The sequence below is a fragment of the Oncorhynchus tshawytscha genome, linkage group LG13 (assembly GCF_018296145.1).
Source record: "Oncorhynchus tshawytscha isolate Ot180627B linkage group LG13, Otsh_v2.0, whole genome shotgun sequence".
Lineage (NCBI taxonomy): Eukaryota > Metazoa > Chordata > Actinopteri > Salmoniformes > Salmonidae > Oncorhynchus > Oncorhynchus tshawytscha.
Genome location: NC_056441.1, coordinates 4,475,064 through 4,490,778, shown reverse-complemented (window position 1 = coordinate 4,490,778; position 15,715 = coordinate 4,475,064). Strand labels below are relative to the sequence as shown.

At 43.5% G+C, this 15,715-nt stretch overlaps 1 protein-coding gene across 1 annotated transcript in view; it reads right to left on the bottom strand.

Annotated features, from left to right (window-relative positions):
* Positions 1–13,805, bottom strand: part of LOC112239631 (disks large-associated protein 3-like) — a 313,170-nt gene extending 299,365 nt beyond the window's left edge. Inside the window, exon 1 of the mRNA XM_042295067.1 lies at positions 13,646–13,805. The gene's annotated coding sequence lies outside the window, so the exon portion shown is untranslated. The remainder of the gene's footprint in view (positions 1–13,645) is intronic.
* Between the last annotated feature and the right edge of the window lie 1,910 nt (positions 13,806–15,715).

Below are 15,715 nucleotides of genomic sequence, written 5' to 3'. Positions count from 1 at the left end.
TACACACAACCAGTAGGCGTTGTGCCGTGAGGTGTTGCTTTATTAGTTGTGAAACCAGGTTACCAGCTGTTCACCTGTGTTATATGAGACAGAAGGGAGGTCCAGGCACTCATGACTCTGTATAATACTGTATGATTCCTTGAATTAGTTCTGGACCTGGGGACTGTGAAAAGACCCCTGGTGGCATGTCTGGTGGGGTAAGTGTGTGTGTCAGAGATGTGTTGACAAACAATGACATTTCCAACATATTAAAGTTTATTATCTTATAAAAACAAGAAGTGATGCAGTCAGTCTCTCCTCCACTCTGAGCCAATAGAGACTGGGCATGCATAGTATTAATATCAGCCCTCTGATTACAATGAAGAGCAAGACCTGCCGCTCTGTTCCAGACCAGCTGTAGAGGTCTAGGTCTTTCCTTGCGGCACTCAAGATAAGATAAAACTAGAACCTGTAGGACTTGCTTTATGGAGTGTGGTGTCAAAAAAGCAGAGCATCTCTTTAAAGGACAGACCTCTCCCCATCTCTATACTACTGAAAGACCTCCCCATCTTTACAACCATTGAATCTATATGCTTTGGCCATGACAGTTTACAATCTAAGGTAACGCCAAGTAATTTAGTTTCCTCAACTTGTTCAACAGCCACATCATTAATTACCAGATTCACCGGAGGTCTAGAACTTAGGGAATGATGTGTACCAAATACAATCTCTTGGTTTTAGAGATGTTCAGGACCAGTTTATTACTGGCCACCCATTCCAAAACAGACTACAACTCTTCGTTAAGGGTTTCAGTGACTTCATTAGCTGTGGTTGCTCATGCATTATATTATTGAATCATCAGCATACATGGACACACATGCAACTGCTCGGCCTCCGACCGCAAGGCACTACAGAGGGTAGTGCGTACGGCCCAGTATATCACTGGGGCTAACCTTCCCGCCATCCAGGACCTCTATACCAGACGGTGTCAGAGGAAGGCCCTAAACATTGTCAAAGACTCCAGCCACCCAATCATAGACTGTTCTCTCTGCTACCGCACGGCAACCGGTACCGGAGAGCCAAGTAGAGGTCCAAGAGGCTTCTAAACAGCTTCGACCCCCAAGCCATAAGACTCCTGAACATCTAATCAAATGGCTACCCAGACCCCTCTTTTACGCTGCTGCTACTCTCTGTTTATTATGTATGCATGGTCTGGGTACAGGTACCCCCTGTATATAGCCTCGCTATTGTTATTTTACGGCTGCTGTTTAATTATTTGTTACTCTTATTTTCTATTTTTTGTACTTATCTATTTTTTACTTATCACATTTTTATTCTTAAGTTCTTAAAGCATTTTTGGTAAAGGGCTTATAATTTCACTCATTTCACAGACATTTTCAATCACCTGTTGTATTCGGCGCATGTGACAAATACACATTTATTTTATTTATTTAATGCCAGTGGCAGGTCATTGTTAAAAATAAAAAAGAGTAGAGGGCCTAGAGAGCTGCCCTGCGGTACACCACACTTTACATGTTTGATATTACAGAAGCTTCCATTAAAGAACACCCTCAGTTCTATTAGATATATATCTCTGAATCCACAATCTGGAAAAAGTTGAAAAGCCATAACGCTTACAGTACCAGTCAAAAGTTTGGACACGCCTTCTCATTCCAGGGTTTTTCTTTATGTTTACTATTTTCTACATTGTAGAATAATAGAAGACATCAAAAATATATTTTAAAAAACATACGGTATCATGTAGTAAAGACAAAAAGTATTAAACAAATCTAAATATATTTTATATTTGAGATTCTTCAAAGTAGCCACCCTTTGCCTTGATGACAGCTTTGCACACACTATCATTCTCTCAACCAGCTTCATGAGGTAGTCACCTGGAATTTCAATTAACAGGTGTTTTGACTGGATTGGCTGACCTCCATGTCTTAAAGTAATGATGTCGTTTCTCTTTGCTTATTTGAGGTGTTCTTGCCATAATATGAACTTGGTCTTTTACCAAATAGGGCTATCTTCTGTATACCACCCCGGCCTTGTCACAAACACATTAAGAAGGAATTAAATTCCACAAATTAACTTTTAACCAGGCACACCTGTTAATTGAAATGCATTCCAGGTGACAACCTCATGTAGCTGGTTGAGAGAATGCCATGCATCTGTAAGGCTGTCATCAAGGCAAAGGGTGGCTACTTTGAAGAATCTAAAATATATTTTGATTTGTTTAACACTGTCACGACTCCGACCGAAGGTGGCTCCCCTTCCCGTTCGGGTGGCGCTCGGAGGTCGACGTCGCCGGCCTACTAGCTGCCACTGATTCTTTTCTCCCCCTCCTTATGTGTTTATTGAGTACACCTGTTTTGAGTTGGTTGTATTAGTTGGGCTTATTAGTCAGCCGGCCCGCCTGGTTCTTTGTGCGGGATTGATTATTGCAACCCTGGTGTTTGCTACAGACGTACGTGTTTGTGCATTTAGTGCTAGACTGTTTGCATTCCCTGTGTCTGGGGCATTTTGTTTGAGCACCCAAAAGTGGGGTGGTATATAGTTCACCGTGTGTGCATTAAAGGAGCACTTTATTGAACTCTCTGCTTTCCTGCGCCTGATTTCACCCTCACGACACCCAGGATCTTACAAACACTTTTTGGTTACTACATGATTCCATATGTGTTATTTCATAGTGTTGATGTCTTCACTATTATTCTACAATGTAGAAAATAGTAAAACCCTTGAATGAGTAGGTGTGTTCAAACTTTAGACTGGTACTGTACGTTTTCTCAACAACAGGTTATGGTCAATAATATCAAAGGCGGCACTGAAATCTAACAGTACAGCTGCCACAATCTTCTTAATATCAATTTCTTTCAACCAATCATCAGTCATTTGTGACAGTGCAGTACGTGTTGAGTGACCTTCTCTATAAGCATGGCTGAAAGTCAGTTTACAGAGAAAACACATTTTCCCCAACAGTTACCTAAGAGCTGGCAGCAAGCTGATAGGACTGCTGTCTGAACCACTCAAAAGCTACTTTAACACTCTTGGGTAGCAGAATGACATTGGTTTCCCTCCAGGCCTGAGGACATATACTTTCCTTTAGGCTCAGATTAAAGATATGACAGATACGCATAGGCTATAGAGTCAGCTACCATCCTCAGTAGCTTTGCATATCAGTTGTCAATGGAAGTTTGTCATTATTGATCGTATATTTTTTGCACATGTGAGCATTATTATGCTTTGAAAACCCAAAAGTAACGTGAAATGCATTCATAACAGCAATATATTTAGTTTGCTTTGCTGTGACATCACTAGCCAGCCAGCAGCAGGCCTGGGAAGAGCATTGCACTCTGGGAACCGAAATGCACTCTGGGAATCATAGTTTACCGTGTAGACTAGGGCAATATAGAAGTGTATAAAATTAGCTTGGAAGTGATCATTCGTGCTGTATAACTAGCAAAAACTCTAAAAAATTGACATTAGTAGCCAATCTTACAGTAATGATATAATAAGCTAACAGTATAATAACTAATAACTATTTTATGTAACCAAGTTATCTTTTGTTCTTCTCTAATCTCTTCTTTGCTAATTAAACGGGAGATTTCTGCGTGTCACAATGTCATGGCATTTTAAATGAGTTGACTTGAATTAAAATCTCACCTTCCCCCAAATCAACGTAAATTAATTGTCGTTTTTTTTTTCCCGAACTCAACTCTTCAAATTTGCGGTGCATTTTTAAAAGTGTAATTGAGATGCAGTAGGCTAGGTATGTCCATCCTTTTGGCAGCTGGTTAATCCTAGCTAGATAGTTTATTCACAGAACCTGTCAACCTTTGTACTCCCTGAAAAGGTCGGGTGCTACTTAGATGTTTGGGAAAGTTTGCCATAGCTCGCTTCTTGAGAAAATGTAGTGAACAAGCTACGGGCGTGAAGGTATGTCGTCCTTTGAAGTAGAACCCCATGCTGTCAGCATTATCTCTCACTCTCCTCTCGCTTCTCAGAAGTGCCTCGCGCTGTGTCAGCTGATTCAGCATTGGATGCCCAAGTAGCCAGTAGTGCAGCGCATACGGAATAGGGGTCGTCTGGTCTAAAGTAGTGCCCTACATAGGGAATAGGGTGCCATTTGGGATGTAGCCTGGATTCTGCACAATTAAAGCCTGGATGTTCTAGTGACAACAATACTGTGCGTTGCCTAGGAAGCACCTAATTACCACGGCAACATAAGTGGTGAATGGTTAGGTTACTACACACCATGTAAAACAAGCCAAAGCAACGCAAGGAGGGGCCTTCAAAGAGAGATGAAAAGCGCTGTATAAATATAATATATTATTAATATTTAGATGTAGAGGCTATAACCTTACAGGTTTCCATAAGTAATATGATTAAAATTATACTGACACATTGAGTATTCCTATCCAATGCCATAGTCCTTGTTTTTTTTGTTTTAAAAGGTTAATAGATCCCACCCACATCAAGCATATCTAATGACTTGTCCGTCTCTTCAACACATCTCTCATCCCACGCGTAAAGGAACGGTACACACTAAGCACCATAATCCTGTATACATCGACCGTGTACCATTACCACGCGCTTTATGTGACCATGAAAACAACTAAGAGGATTCCAAAGAGGTGTGCAGAGGCGCCATAATGAACCCAGCAGTAAATGTGAGCTAATCCGGTCACTCATTCCACAATCAACCTGACTCTCGAACGTCAAGCAGTCTTGGAAGAGAGAAAAAAACGAGTCATCTCACTGTCTAGCTACTTGTTAGCAAACAGAATAGGATACACACTAACTACAAAACATTAAGAATACATTCCTAATATTAAGTGGCACGTCCCCACTCAACCCAATTCCCTTAAAGACTGTCTGTTTTAGCCAACTGGGATATGGAGATGCAATAGACAAGGTTCTAGGACCAATGTTCCCTCTAAACTGAGCGCGGGCACGACCGTGCACCTCCTACAGGACTGCTGCCCAGAAGAAATGCCAGGCGGCGCAGAGACTCAAGAGATTGAATTTCACTGAGATCGCCCCATTGGTTTGCACTATTTACGTCAACGATTTTTTTCTGTGATTGAATCAATATTATATCAACCCCTTTTCAATGCAACAAAACTCATTTAACTTTGCAAGATTCATTCTGTGATTTCGTTGTAGGCAGAGCCTAAAGCGCAAAGGAGTACAATTCTATTGGCCTGGGTAGCCCACGACCGGTCTTCCAATCACCTCAGGAGCGAATGCGCTTTTCAGTTCAGATCAGATGTGTGTCCCTTTCAGGAAACTAGGCGTATGTCGCAAGTCAGACACCATGATACCATGATACTTTATAGACACCATGACACTACACTGGTATTTATAGACACCATGATACTACACTGGTATATAGACACGATGATACTACACTGGTATATAGACACCATGATACTACACTGGTATACAGACACCATGATACTACACTGGTATATAGACACCATTATACTACACTGGTATATAGACACCATTATACTACACTGGTATACAGACACCATGATACTACACTGGTATATAGACACCATTATACTACACTGGTATACAGACACCATGATACTACACTGGTATACAGACACCATTATACTATACTGTTATTTACAGACGATGATTCTGTATTCATATCAGATTTGTCCTCAAAGTCAGAGAACTGACAGCGTGGAATAGTGAGTCAAAACACTCACACAGCCCCCTCACTAGTGAACCTACTTTCCACACTTTACTTTGTTTGATTGAGCTAGTCTCCATTGGAAACAAGCCTCCCAGTCTCCATTGGAAACAAGCCTCCCAGTCTCCATTGGAAACCAGCCCTCCAGTCTCCATTGGAAACCAGCCCTCCAGTCTCCATTGGAAACCAGCCTCCCCGTCTCCATTAGAAACCAGCCTCCCAGCCAGCCGCCTCTGCTCCGCTCTCGGCTGGCAGATGCAGCTGTCGTGCGCGAACTTCGCAAAATAAATGTACATTTTATTTAATCATTTCCTCCAAACTGCTTGTGCAGGTCAACGAGTGTCTGCGTAGCCAGGCACTAAAATAGAACTAGTTTCTAAAGAGACACTCCGCACGCTGCAATTCCCCTCCTAATTGGAAATCACAAAGACACAAACCCACATGGATGCTTGAAAGACAAACAAGGAGAGATTATCTAAGTAGGTTTCCCTTTTTATTTACATTGTAATTTGAGTCATTTAACAGACACTCTCATCCAGAGAGATTTACAGTTAGTGCATTCATCTACAGATAGCTAGGTGGGACAACCACACATCACAGTCATATTCAGTACATTTTCCCTCAATAAAGTAGCTATGAGCAAAGTCAGAGTTAGTAAGGGGAGAAACAGTCCAGCGTGAGCATTAGGTCAGGAAGGTCGTGAGCGTTAGTTCAGGAAGACTGTGAGCGTTAGTTCAGGAAGCCTGGAGCGTTAGTTCAGGAAGCCTGGAGCGTTAGTTCAGGAAGCCTGGAGCGTTAGTTCAGGAAGGTCGTGAGCGTTAGTTCAGGAAGGCCTGGAGCGTTAGGTCAGGAAGGTCGTGAGCGTTAGTTCAGGAAGCCTGGAGCGTTAGGTCAGGAAGGTCGTGAGCGTTAGTTCAGGAAGCCTGGAGCGTTAGGTCAGGAAGGTCGTGAGCGTTAGGTCAGGAAGCCTGGAGCGTTAGTTCAGGAAGCCTGGAGCGTTAGTTCAGGAAGCCTGAGCGTTAGGTCAGGAAGCCTGGAGCGTTAGTTCAGGAAGCCTGGGGCGTTAGGTCAGGAAGCCTGGAGCGTTAGTTCAGGAAGACTGTGAGCGTTAGGTCAGGAAGGTCTGGAGCGTTAGTTCAGGAAGCCTGGGGCGTTAGTTCAGGAAGCCTGGAGCGTTAGGTCAGGAAGCCTGGAGCGTTAGGTCAGGAAGGTCGTGAGCGTTAGGTCAGGAAGGCTGTGAGTGTTAGGTCAGGAAGGTCGTGAGCATTAGTTCAGGAAGGTCGTGAGTGTTAGGTCAGGAAGGTCGTGAGCATTAGTTCAGGAAGGCTGTGAGTGTTAGGTCAGGAAGGTCGTGAGCATTAGTTCAGGAAGGCTGTGAGTGTTAGGTCAGGAAGGTCGTGAGCATTAGTTCAGGAAGGCTGTGAGTGTTAGGTCAGGAAGGTCGTGAGCGTTAGTTCAGGAAGGTCGTGAGCATTAGGTCAGGAAGGTCGTGAGCATTAGTTCAGGAAGGCTGTGAGCGTTAGGTCAGGAAGGTCGTGAGCATTAGTTCAGGAAGACTGTGAGCGTCAGTTCAGGAAGGTCGTGAGCATTAGTTCAGGAAGACTGTGAGCGTCAGTTCAGGAAGGTCATGAGCATTAGGTCAGGAAGGCTGTGAGTGTTAGGTCAGGAAGGTCGTGAGCGTTAGTTCAGGAAGCCTGGAGCGTTAGTTCAGGAAGCCTGGAGCGTTAGTTCAGGAAGCCTGGAGCGTTAGTTCAGGAAGCCTGGAGCGTTAGTTCAGGAAGCCTGGAGCGTTAGTTCAGGAAGCCTGGAGCGTTAGTTCAGGAAGCCTGGAGCGTTAGTTCAGGAAGCCTGGAGCGTTAGGTCAGGAAGGCGTGAGCGTTAGTTCAGGAAGACTGTGAGCGTTAGTTCAGGAAGCCTGGAGCGTTAGTTCAGGAAGCCTGGAGCGTTAGTTCAGGAAGCCTGGAGCGTTAGTTCAGGAAGCCTGGAGCGTTAGTTCAGGAAGACTGTGAGCGTTAGGTCAGGAAGCCTGGAGCGTTAGGTCAGGAAGCCTGGAGCGTTAGGTCAGGAAGGTCGTGAGCGTTAGTTCAGGAAGACTGTGAGCGTTAGTTCAGGAAGGTCGTGAGCGTTAGTTCAGGAAGCCTGGAGCATTAGTTCAGGAAGCCTGGAGCGTTAGTTCAGGAAGCCTGGAGCGTTAGGTCAGGAAGCCTGGAGCGTTAGGTCAGGAAGGCTGAGTGTCAGGGTTTAGTTCAGGAAGACTGAAGAAACAGACCCTGTTCTAGTTCAGGAAGCTGATTCCACCATTGGGGTGCAGAGAAGAGCTTGGACTGTTAGTTCAGGAAGGCTGTGAGTGTTAGGTCAGGAAGCCTGGAGCGTGGGAGTTCAGGAAGGTGGGAGCTGCCTTAGTTCAGGAAGGCTGTGAGTGTTAGGTCAGGAAGCCTGGAGCGTTAGGGTCAGGAAGGTGGGCGCTGCCTCCATGTAGCGTTAGGTCAGTCCAGCGTGAGCATTAGGTCAGGAAGGTCACGTAGAGATGGGAGCGTTAGTTCAGGAAGGCTGTGAGTGTTAGGGGTGGGGTCAGGAAGGCTGCCTCCATGAGGGTGTTAGGTCAGGAAAACTGTGAGCGTTAGTTCAGGAAGACTGTGAGTGTTAGGTTAGGAAGGCTGAGTGTCAGGGTTGGGTGAGTGTGTGGGGAGGAGGGGGGGGTTCAGATGCTTTCGGAAGAAACAGACCCTGTTCTAGCTTTAGGGGGAAGCTGGTTCCACCATTGGGGTGCAGAGAAGAGCTTGGACTGTGCTGAGTGGGATCTGCCTTCACGTAGAGATGGGAGCTGCCTTTCACGTAGAGGTGGGAGCTGCCTTTCACATAGAGATGGGAGCTGCCTTCACATAGAGATGGGAGCTGCCTTCCCGTAGAGGTGGGAGCTGCCTTCCGGTAGGGGTGGGAGCTGCCTTCACGTAGAGGTGTGGGAGCTGCCTTCACGTAGGGGTGGGAGCTGCCTTCACAGTAGAGATGGGGCTGCCTAGCCGAAGAGGGGGGAGCTGCTATCCGTGAATTAATCGTCAGAGAAGAGAAACACAAGATGTTGTATGACTCTGAGTCTCATTTCCCGATACAAAGAGCTGCCTTCACGATACAAAGAGAACCATATGCATTCAGGTAACATAAGGTGGGATGTTCATCTCCATGGGAGCTGCCTTCTCTGTTGGATAGCCTAGCAAGCTAGCTAACATGGCATGCCCTCTCTGTTGGAGCCATAGCCAGCTAACTAACATGACAGCTGCCTTCCTGTTGAGATAGCTAGCCAGCTAGCTAACATAGCATCCCTCTCTGTTGGATAGTCATAGCCAGCTAGCTAACATGGCATCCCTCTCTGTTGCAAGCAACAGCAAGCAACAAACTGCAAGCAACAGCTAGCTGTTTCGCCCGGCCGCAAAATGTATATAATTGTCTGTCTGTCTGTCTGCCTGTTATCGCTTTCATCCTATAGAAGAAGCCTGATCAGTGAAGATTTGATGTGTGCGTGTGTGTGTGTTTGTGTGGGTGTGTGTGTCCAGGTTGCCTCCTTTCCCTCAACCCTAACCATGACACCTACACCACCCGATATCACAGGAAGGACAAAAAGATCATCAAGGACAACAACCACCTGAGTCACTGACTGTTCACCCCGCTATCATCCAGAAGGCGAGGTCAGTACAGGTGCATCAAAGCTGGGACCAAGAGACTGAAAAACAGCTTCTATCTCAAGGCTATCAGACTGTTAAACAGCCATCACTACTCAGAGAGGCTGCTGCCCTGTATACATAGACTTGAAATCACTGGTCACTTCAAAAATGTTTACATATTTTGCATGAATCATTTCATATGTATATGCTGTATTCTATTCTACTGTATTCTATTCTACTGTATTCTATTCTACTGTATTCTATTCTACTGTATTATATTCTACTGTATTTTATTCTGCTGTATTCTATTCTACTGTATTTTATTCTGCTGTATTATATTCTGCTGTATTATATTCTACTGTATTTTAGTCTGCTGTATTCTATTCTACTGTATTTTATTCTGCTGTATTCTATTCTAAGTATTTTATTCTGCTGTATTCTATTCTACTGTATTTTATTCTGCTGTATTCTATTCTACTGTATTATATTCAAAACTGTATTCTATTCTGCTGTATTCTATTCTACTGTATTTTATTCTGCTGTATTCTATTCTACTGTATTTTATTCTGCTGTATTCTATTCTACTGTATTCTATTCTACTGTATTATATTCTGCTGTATTCTATTCTACTGTATTTTATTCTGCTGTATTCTATTCTACTGTATTTTATTCTGCTGTATTCTATTCTACTGTATTTTATTCTGCTGTATTCTATTCTACTGTATTTTATTCTGCTGTATTCTATTCTACTGTATTATATTCTACTGTATTCTATTCTGCTGTATTCTATTCTACTGTATTTTATTCTGCTGTATTCTATTCTACTGTATTCTATTCTGCTGTATTCTATTCTGCTGTATTCTATTCTACTGTATTTTACTCTGCTGTATTCTATTCTACTGTATTTTACTCTACTGTATTCTATTCTACTGTATTTTACTCTACTGTATTCTATTCTACTGTATTTTACTCTATGCCACACAGACATCCAAATATTTACATATTCTTAATTCCATTCCTTTAGATTTGTGTGTATTGTGTGTAATTGTCAGGTATGTGTAAATGGCTGCAAGGGAGTAATATACTACTACTACTACTGCCCTACTGTTGACCAGAGCCCTATAGGGTAGTGTACCATTTGGCATACAGCCAGGGAGAAAAGGAAGCATTGAAACTAGGAAGCTAAATGTTATTTATATTCATGAAGGAGCCTAGCTGCAAACCAACAACTGTTGAAATGGAACGGTTTAAATGAAAAGTATCTCGCTGTGTTGTGCTGGTGATCATCCATGAGTTGGTAATAGCAATTCACCAGTGGAGGCTCCTCAGAACAGGAAGGGGAGGACCATCCTCCTCAGTGAATTTCATTCAAATAAAAATAGTAAAAAGTTATCCTTTTCAGATAAAACTTCAAAATATATTCACGTCACCAAATAATTGATTAAAACACACTGTGTTGCAATGAAGGTCTTCAGTAGCCTCAACAGAACTCTGTAGGGTAGCACCATGGTGTAGCCGGAGGACAGCTAGCTTCCATCCTCCTCTGGGTACATTGACTTCAATACAAAACCTAGGAGACTTATGGTTCTCAACCCCTTCCATAGACTTGCACAGTAATTATGACAACTTCCGGAGGACGTCCTCCAACCGATCAGAGCTCTTGCAGCATGAACTGACATGTTTTCCAACCAATCAAAAGATCAGAGAACTAATCTAGTACTGAAAGCATAAGCTACAGATAGCTAGCACTGCAGTGCATAAAATGTGGTGAATAGTTGACTGAAAGAGAGAGAAATAAAATATCTTTCAAAATTAAGGAGAAAGGAGAAGAGAGAGAGAGAGAGAGAGAGAGAGATTTCACTGTATTTTTCACTGGCACTTAGCTAGCTAATGCAGCTAGAGAGCTACTCAAACACCAGGCAGAAACAGAGAGGGATGCTATGTTTCAGCTGGTGGCTATCCAACAGAGAGGGATTTTTCACTGGCACTTGGCTATCCAACAGAGAGGAGCATGTTAGCTAATGCAGCTCCAACAGAGAGGATGCTATGTTAGCTAGCTGGCTGGCAAACAGAGAGGGATGCCATGGCACAAACAGAGAGGGATGCCATGTTAGCTAGCTGGCTATGGCTATCCAACAGAGAGGGATGCTATGTTAGCTAGCTGGCTATGGCTATCCAACAGAGAGGGATGCTATGTTAGCTAGCTGGCTATGGCTATTCAACAGAGAGGGATGCTATGTTAGCTAGCTGGCTATGGCTATCCAACAGAGAGGGATGCTATGTTAGCTAAGCTTTTGGTTTTAATAATTTATGGCCACCGGGGCCCGACGGTGAAACTGTTAAACTGCTTGCTGAACTGCATGATAGTAGCGGCTTTACTACCACGTAGTAAAGGTGAGAGAAGTAGAAGAGCGCATAGATGGGAGAAGGAATTATACAACGAGTTAAATGACCATGTTGTTTGTACGTGGCTGCTATGAAAGTGAACTGTGTTTGCTTGTGATCAGCGGTGTATTCATTCCACCGATTCTGTTGAGAAAAAAAAAATGTTTTTTTTTAACGGAATCACACGGAACGGGGTTAAAACATACCTGAATTCGTTTGATAGAAACTCTCATTTGAAACTGTTGGACTAATAATTATACCCTAGATCAGCTAGATGCAGACAGGAGTGTGCAAGGCTGTATTGTCACCTGTATTGATTACTCACATTTGATTCTCTCATCATGTGTGCACCTACATTGTAAACTGTCATTCATAGGCTAGGTTGTAGCAACCTCATGATGGGTATAGTGAACATGTGAGTATCATGTAGTAGTCTAAACCTATCGATGTTTCATTGAACTGTGGATGAATGGAATATGAATGACAGTCATACAACATGCTGTAATAGTTATAAGGGCCGTGCTCATTAAAACAATGATCTTGCTCCCTCGTCTGAAACGACACTGACATATGCTCCCCTCCATCCCAGAGCAGATGAGTAATGAATCAAGGGGGGAAATCTGTCAACCAAACAAAACAAAAACACGGTTACAGCAAATCAAACACTAGTGGTTACTACTACTGGTGCTCGTCATTAGACGATCCAACGGACACCTTTTGTCTCCAATTGACTTGTGTCGAGAACATAATTAATTAATCAACACAAACTGGAGGATTTTGTCTCCTTTTTGGTTTACGAAAGGATGCACAGATGTGGTGCATAACAAAGGGAGAGAGAGAGAAGCATACAGATGTTCACACAGCACACACAGAGAGAGAGAGAGAGATAAAGAGAGACAAAGAGAGAGAGAGAGAAAGAGAGAGAGAGAGAGTCAGAGAGAGAGAGAGAAAAAGAAAGAGAGAGAGAGACAGAGAGAGAGAGAGAGAGAGAGAGAGAGAGAGAGAGGCAGAGAAAGAGAGAAATAGAGAGAGAGAGAGACAGAGAAAGAGAGAAATAGAGAGAGAGATAACCGTCATAGAAACTGCCTGCCGACCTGCAGTAAAACAGTTGGTTACAAAGTATAAGGTGCTGGCGCTCTATCCCGGGAGGATGAGACAGAGAGAGCCTACCAGGGTAGTCTTTCAAGCAGAATCATCCCATCAGTGTCCCTCGCCTCTGATACACTTGCTCCCATGTGATTAATTAGCCCTAGCGATTTCGGTGTAAACGTGAAACTATAAGACCATTCCTCTTCATGACACAGTCGCTTTCACAGTCATTTAATATTTCCGCACCAATGGAACGGCATTCGTCCCAAGACTTACTGACCGAGGGCCAGTTTCCCCTCAGAACGGGATGAGCGTTTGGTTTCTTTGATTTTGATTGGCCTACTCTTTCTCTTGTCGAGTTAATTTGATGTGTGTATTTCTCGTCATGTGGCAAAGAAAGATCACATTTGTCCCCGTTGCACAGCTAGACTTGGCGCAACTTGGTCCTTAGCTGTCAAGTTGACACAGCTGTGAGCCCTATTGACACCAGTCCCGAAGCCTGCTTCAGAGAGACCGAGCCCAAGCTGCTGTGCAGAGCAGGGCTTGCATTGAACACGAATACTTAGACAATAAATACATCGACCCAGAACCACTGCAGGTAACAAAAGCCGTTCTATACGAAGACATTGCGTTACTTAGACTGAGAAAACATGACATTTGGAAGCCAGAATCCCGCGTTTCGGTTCACGCAAAAAGGAGCATCTCTCTAGCCTTTTTTTGTGAAAGAACCTGGGCCCGGTTTCCCAAAAGCATCTTAACCATATTAGAACCATATGATCATTTGGGCTCTTCTCTCTGTCTGTTTTAAAAACGCAAAAGGTCTTACCTTGTCTGGTCAGCGAGGTTTTAGACCCGTTTCTTCGTTTGAATAAAACACCAGTATTCCTCGGTTTGGTTCCCCCCCCCCGCGTCGGTAAGGAGGAGAGATATCCAGCGCGGTGGCTGGTCCGTTATTTTTCTCCGCAGCTCGCTGTCTGAGCGCTCTCGTTCTCTCTCTAGCTCACTGAAAGGGCAAGCACGGTTCTCTACGAGAGCGCCTGGTTCACCGGAGTCCTTTTCCGGACCCCAAATTAGAGGAGGGGCCAAGTCAAGTACAGGGTACTATTAATATTAAATAGCAGCGTTCTGGATTGTTATGTTCTTCACTGTCCTGTGTCCCACCCAGTCTGGTTGGGTCCTTGTTTCTGTCTTCGGTGATAAATATCAGTTTGGACTGTGACTTTCACTGAAATGTCTTGCTTGTCTGGAACATTGTTGGCACAAATACAGGGAAATATTAGCCATTATTCTCAATGTTATATTAGTCACTGCCCAATGCTATATGTACTGTCCGGTGCTCTGCCCAATGCTATATGTACTATCCTGTACTCTGCCCTATGCTATATGTACTGTCCTGTACTCTGCCCAATGCTATATGTACTGTCCTGTACTCTGCCCAATGCTATATGTACTATCCTGTACTCTGCCCAATGCTATATGTACTGTCCGGTGCTCTGCCCAATGCTATATGTACTGTCCTGTACTCTGCCCAATGCTATATGTACTGTCCGGTGCTCTGCCCAATGCTATATGTACTATCCTGTACTGCCCAATGCTATATGTACTATCCTGTACTCTGCCCAATGCTATATGTACTACAATGCTATATGTACTGTCCTGTACTCTGCCCAATGCTATATGTACTGTCCGGTGCTCTGCCCAATGCTATATGTACTATCCTGTACTCTGCCCAATGCTATATGTACTGTCCGGTGCTCTGCCCAATGCTATATGTACTGTCCGGTGCTCTGTTGTACTGTACCCATAGTCTACTGTTATACTGTACCCATAGTCTACTGTTGTACTGTACCCATAGTCTACTGTTGTACTGTACCCATAGTCTACTGTTGTACTGTACCCATAGTCTACTGTTGTACTGTACCCATAGTCTACTGTTGTACTGTACTCATAGTCTACTGTTATACTGTACCCATAGTCTACAGTTATACTGTACCCAGTCTACTGTTATACTGTACCCATAGTCTACTGTTATACTGTACCCATAGTCTACTGTTATACTGTACCCATAGTCTACTGTTGTACTGTACCCATAGTCTACTGTTATACTGTACCCATAGTCTACTGTTATACTGTAACCATAGTCTACTGTTGGGTCTCTGTTGTACTGTACCCATAGTCTACTGTTGTACTGTACCCATAGTCTACTGTTATACTGTCCCCATAGTCTACTGTTATACTGTACCCATAGTCTACTGTTATACTGTCCCCATAGTCTACTGTTATACTGTACCCATAGTCTACTGTTGTACTGTACCCATAGTCTACTGTTATACTGTACCCATAGTCTACTGTTATACTGTACCCATAGTCTACTGTTATACTGTACCCAGTCTACTGTTATACTGTACCCATAGTCTACTGTTATACTGTACCCATAGTCTACTGTTATACTGTACCCATAGTCTACTGTTATACTGTACCCATAGTCTACTGTTATACTGTACCCATAGTCTACTGTTATACTGTACCCATATTCTACTGGTATACTGTACCCATAGTCTACAGTTATACTGTACCCATAGTCTACTGTTATACTGTACCCATAGTCTACTGTTATACTGTACCCATAGTCTACTGTTATACTGTACCCATAGTCTACAGTTATACTGTACCCATAGTCTACTGTTATACTGTACCCATAGTCTACTGTTATACTGTACCCATAGTCTACTGTTATACTGTAACCATAGTCTACTGTTATACTGTACCCATAGTCTACTGTTGTACTGTACCCATAGTCTACTGTTGGGTCCCTGTTGTACTGTACCCATAGTCTACTGTTATAGTGTACCCATAGTCTACTGTTATACTGTACCCATAGTCTACTGTTGTACTG